At 52.2% G+C, this 5042-nt stretch overlaps 1 pseudogene; it reads left to right on the top strand.

The window, feature by feature from the left end:
* LOC139255063 (guanylate-binding protein 1-like) overlaps nt 1–5042 on the top strand; it is a 128349-nt pseudogene that overhangs the window by 50653 nt on the left and 72654 nt on the right.

The raw sequence follows: 5042 nt of genomic DNA, 5'->3' as shown, positions 1-5042 counted from the left end.
TTCAGGCAAGCTAGCAAAAAGGTAAAAAAGACTTGCATTTATATAGTGCCTTTCACGACCACCAGATGTCCCAAAGTGCTTCACAGCCAACGAAGTACTTTTGGAGTGTAGTCACTGTTGTAATGCAGGAAACACATCAGTCAACCTGCACACAGCAAGCTCACAACAGAAATGTGATTGTGCCTAGATTTCCTCCCCCCCCCCCCCCGCCAATATTGAAGGATTGGCCAGGATACCAGAGAGAACTCCCTGTTCTTCAAAATAGTGCAGTGCAGTCTTTTACATCCACCCGAGGGTCAGGTGGCACCTCGGTTTAACGTCTCATCCAAAAGGAGACACCAACAGTGCAGCACACCACTCAGATTTTGTGTGCTCTCATTTTGCTGGTAATTGCCAATTCAAAGTTAAGCTTGTGCTCCCCTTTCAAAGGGGCATTACCAATAAAGACTGTACAGGAAACCAAAATTAAAATTCTATTCCCAGGGTGATGTCACACTCCTGTCCCTCTGGTGCCCACCAGTGCCAGGCGGCTTTAAACATGCTGGTTGGACACCACATGCTGCAGCTCCAGGGACCCCCAGGTGCAAACTTAGCCCCAGAAGAGAGGCAGTCAGGCAGGCCAAAAGCCACCCCTCAGATTTGTGCGCTCAAGTTTCTGGAGCGGGACTTGAACCAACAACCTTGTGACTCAGAGGCAGGGGCGCTACCAATTAACATAAGAAATAGGAGCAGGAGTGGGCCACGTGGCCCCTGGAGCCTGCTCCTCCATTCAATAAGATCATGGCTGATCATTGACCTCAACTCCACATTCCCACCTGATCCCTGTATCCCTTGATTCCTGAGAGTCCAAACATCTATCAATCTCGGCCTTGAATATATCCAGAGACTCATCATCCACAGCCCTTTGGGCAGCAAATTCCAAAGATCTACAACCCTTTAAGTGAAGAAATTCCTTCTCATTAGTCATAAATGGCCTACCCCTATCCTGAGATTGTGCCCCCTAGTTCTAGACATTCCAGCCAGGGGAAACATATCCTCTGCATCGATCCTGTCAATCCCCTTCAGAATCTTGTATGTTTCAATGAGATCACTGCTCATTCTTCTAAACTCGTGTACAGACCCATTCTACACATCATAAGACAGCCCTCTTATTCCAGGAATCAATCCAGTAAACCTTTGTTGCACCGCCTCCAAGGCAAGTATATCCTTCCTTAGATAAGGAAGACAAGGAAGTCAAAGGTTCTAGGGAGCAGGCAGGGAAGGGGAGTTAAGGCTAAGATCAGATCAACCAGAGATCTTATTGAATGGTGGAGCAGGCACGAAGGGCCAAATGGCCTACCCCTGTTCCTATTTGTTTAATGTTCTTATGAGACCACCTGTCATGTATTCAACCAGCATTGTAACCCATGTATAATCTGACCCAAGTTGTACACTGAGAACAATGACCACTAGGTGGGAGACACTCCTAACCTGGGCCTTCAGGTACAAAAGGGGAAGCTCCACCCACCTTCATCGCTTGGAGTGCTCAGGAATAAAGGACAGGTCACAGACTGACCTCAAGCATGGGCCTCATGTGCATTTATACTGTATAATAAGGATCTATCAATGGCGACGAGAAACTGGAATTTAAACCACGCGAGCATGGCCACGAGCAGAACAGACGAGAGGTACTGTGTTCAGGAATGGTTGGGACAGAGATTCAACATTGTTAAAGCTGCACATAATTCTCCAGGCAGACAGGGGCAATCGGGCATGCCCCAACATGTAGTCGAACCCAGAGGGGGAGTTCGACAGACAATGGCAAGTTGAACGGCAACTCACGCCATTGCAAGGGACAATGCGGCCATCAACACCTGTTAATGGCGCACTCAAGGACAGTCACAGGGGCAGTCAGGGACGATCAACTGGCAAGGGACCTTTTGTTTCCAACAACAGCTCATGTTGGAGGCGTGGAGGCACACTCAGCCGGAGTTTGCAGAGATGAGCAAAATACCTGCAGAAATTGCATGAACGCTGGGGGAAATTGCTGGAAGCTGAAGTTCAGCGAGTTCATGTGGGGCACATACAGTTCATACACCAGGATGCCACCGATAATTATGAAAGTGCTCCTCAATGGCATCCCAGTATCAATGGAGCTAGACACAGGGGGCCAGCCAGTCTCTGATGGGTATCAAACAGTTCGAAAAGTTGTGGGCGTCCAAGGCCAGGAGGCCAAAATTATCGCCGATTGACACACAGCTACGGACTTACACAAAGCAGATCATTCCGGTGCTAGGCAGCGCCACGGTAGTCATGACCCACAAAGATTCGGAGAACAGGTTGCCACTCTGGATTGTCGCAGGGGACGGTCCTGCACTACTGGGGAGGAGTTGGCTTGCTGTCATGAACTGGAAATGGGGCTATGTCAATGCAATTTCCCCTGTGGAGCGAGTATCATGCTCACAGATCCTGGACAAATTTAACTCACTATTTCAACCCGGCATTGGCACTTATGGGGGCCCAAGGTATGATTCACATAAACCCTGACACCAGGCCAGTATACCACTAGGGCAGAGCGGTGCTGTACATGCAGGAAAAGATAGAAGGCGAATTGGTCCGCCTGCTGAGGGAAGACATCATCTCGCCAGTCGAATTGAGTGATTGGGCGAGCCCGATTGTGCTGGTGCACAAGGCGGATGGGTCGGTCAGGATAGAAACATAGAAAATTGGTGCAGGAGTAGGCTATTCGGCCCTTCGAGCCTGCACCGCCATTCAAGATCATGGCTGATCACCCACCCCAGCATCTCCCCCCCACGCCACCTCCAGCCACAAGGACCACATCCAACTCCCTCCCAAACACATCCAATGAACTGGCATCAACAACTCTCCGTGGCAGGGAACCCCACAGGCCAACAACTCTGAGTGAAGAAGTCTCTCCCAATCCCAGCCCCAAACAGCCCATTCCCCCATCCCAAGAGCATGCACCCCACCGGCTCCGAACCCATCCAGCACCGGGAACACTCCCCCCGCACCCAACCCGCCCAGTCAGAATCCTTCCCAAATGCCGAACACCCCTGGATGTCGAGTCCCCAGCCCAGACACCCCGGAGCTACACCCCCAACCGCCATCTGCGCAGTCAACTCGTCCACCCCACTCCGAACACTCCCCGCACCGAGGCACAGAACCCCCAGGCCCCCCCCAGACTTTTGCTGCAATGTGGCCCCTCCTGTCCCCCGCCCTCCACCTCCACCACTCTCCCCTCCATCCTGCGCCCCTGTCTCCCCTCCACTTCCCTCTGCCTCCCCGCACAGGCTCCCATCTTGGGGGCGGTAACCTTCTGGGGCTGTGAATTTTAGCCCCCAGCATGGAAGTCCTGCTCCCACCGCAGAATTGGCCTTACAACCCCTCAAAAGGAAGCGGAGTGCAATTTCCCACACTCCACTTCCTTTGGGGGCAGTTACCGGAGCATGACTGGATGCTCCTGTGACAGTTGGAACTGGTGCTCTCCACTCTGTCCTGTGACAGTGGGAATGTGGTGATTACAAGGTCATCAATCGGGTGTCACTCCAAGACCAGTACCCGCTACCGAGAGCGGAGGAACTCTTTGCGACGCTATCCGGTGGCAAACTTTTTTCAAAATTGGACCTGACCTCAGCTTACATGACCCAGGAGCTGGCGAGTGAATCGAAGAAGCTGACCACCATCACGACACACAAGGGGTTGTTTGAGTACAACAGATGTCCGTTCGGGATTCGCTCGGCCGCCGCGATCTTCCAACGAAATATGGAAAGCCTCCTCAAGTCGATTCCAGGGACGGTGGTTTTTCAGGACGACATCCTCATCATGGGTTACGATACTGAAGAACACCTCCACAACCTGGAGGAGGTGCAAAGCAGGCTGGACTGGGTAGGGCTGCGACTGAAAAAGGCAAAATGCGTCTTCCTAGCTCCAGAGGTAGAATTCCTGGGGATGAGGGTAGCAGCAGACGGGATCAGCCCTACTGCGTCCAAGACGGAAGCGATCCAGAGAGCACCCAGACCCCAAAACACGACGGAGCTGCGTTCGTTCCTGGGGGTCCTGACTATTTTAGTAACTTTCTTCCCAAATTGAGCACGCTGCTAGAGCCGCTACACGTGCTCCTACGCAAAGGTCGCGAATGGGTCTGGGGGGACAGCCAGGAAAGGGCTTTTAATAAAGCACGCAATTTGTTATGTTCCAACACTCAACACTATACGACCCATGTAAGAAACTTGTGTTAACGTGCGATGCGTCATCCTATGGTGTCGTGTGTGTTGCAACATGTCAATGTCAAGGGTCAGTTACAGCCGGTAGCTTCTGCCTCCAGGAGTCTGTCCCAGGCAGAAAGGGGCTACGGGATGGTAGAAAAGGAGGCGCTCACATCTATATGCTGTAAAGAAAATGCACCAGTACCTGTTTGGCAGGAAATTTGAGCTGGAGACAGATCACAAACCCATAACGTCCCTTTTGGCCGACAAGGCCATAAATGCAAACACATCGGCCCGCAGAGGTGGGCACTCACGTTAGCCGCCAAAACTATACAATTCGGCACAGACCAGGCACTGAAAACTGCACCGATACACTCAGCAGGCTCCCACTAGCACTAGCCACCACTGAAGGGGCTACCGAGCATGCTGCTGAGATGGTCATGGCTGTTGAAGCTGTCAGAAGCAAAGGCTCACCTGTGACAGCCCGTCAGATTAAAGTCTGGACAAAGACACCTGCTATTGTCTCTAGTCAAGAAATGTGTCCTGAATGGGGACTGGGCAGCCACGTACAGGGCATGCCCTGAGGAATTTAGACCATTTCACAGGCACGGGGATGAACTCTCGATTCAGGCCGATTGCCTGTGGGGAAACCGTGTCGTCATGCCCCAGATAGGCATTCATCAGAACTCCACAATGAGCACCCGGGCATTGTCATGATGAAGGCAATTGCCAGGTCACACGTTTGGTGGCCAGGGATAGACGCAGATCTGGAACTTTGTGTTCACGGGTGCAACACGTGTGCCAGCTGGGCAAGGCGCCTAGGGAAGCCCCCCCCTT

The sequence above is a fragment of the Pristiophorus japonicus genome, unplaced genomic scaffold (genome assembly GCF_044704955.1).
Source record: "Pristiophorus japonicus isolate sPriJap1 unplaced genomic scaffold, sPriJap1.hap1 HAP1_SCAFFOLD_584, whole genome shotgun sequence".
Taxonomy (NCBI): Eukaryota; Metazoa; Chordata; class Chondrichthyes; family Pristiophoridae; genus Pristiophorus; species Pristiophorus japonicus.
The sequence above is the reverse complement of the archived record's forward strand: the minus strand, read 5'-3'. Positions and strand labels throughout refer to the sequence as shown.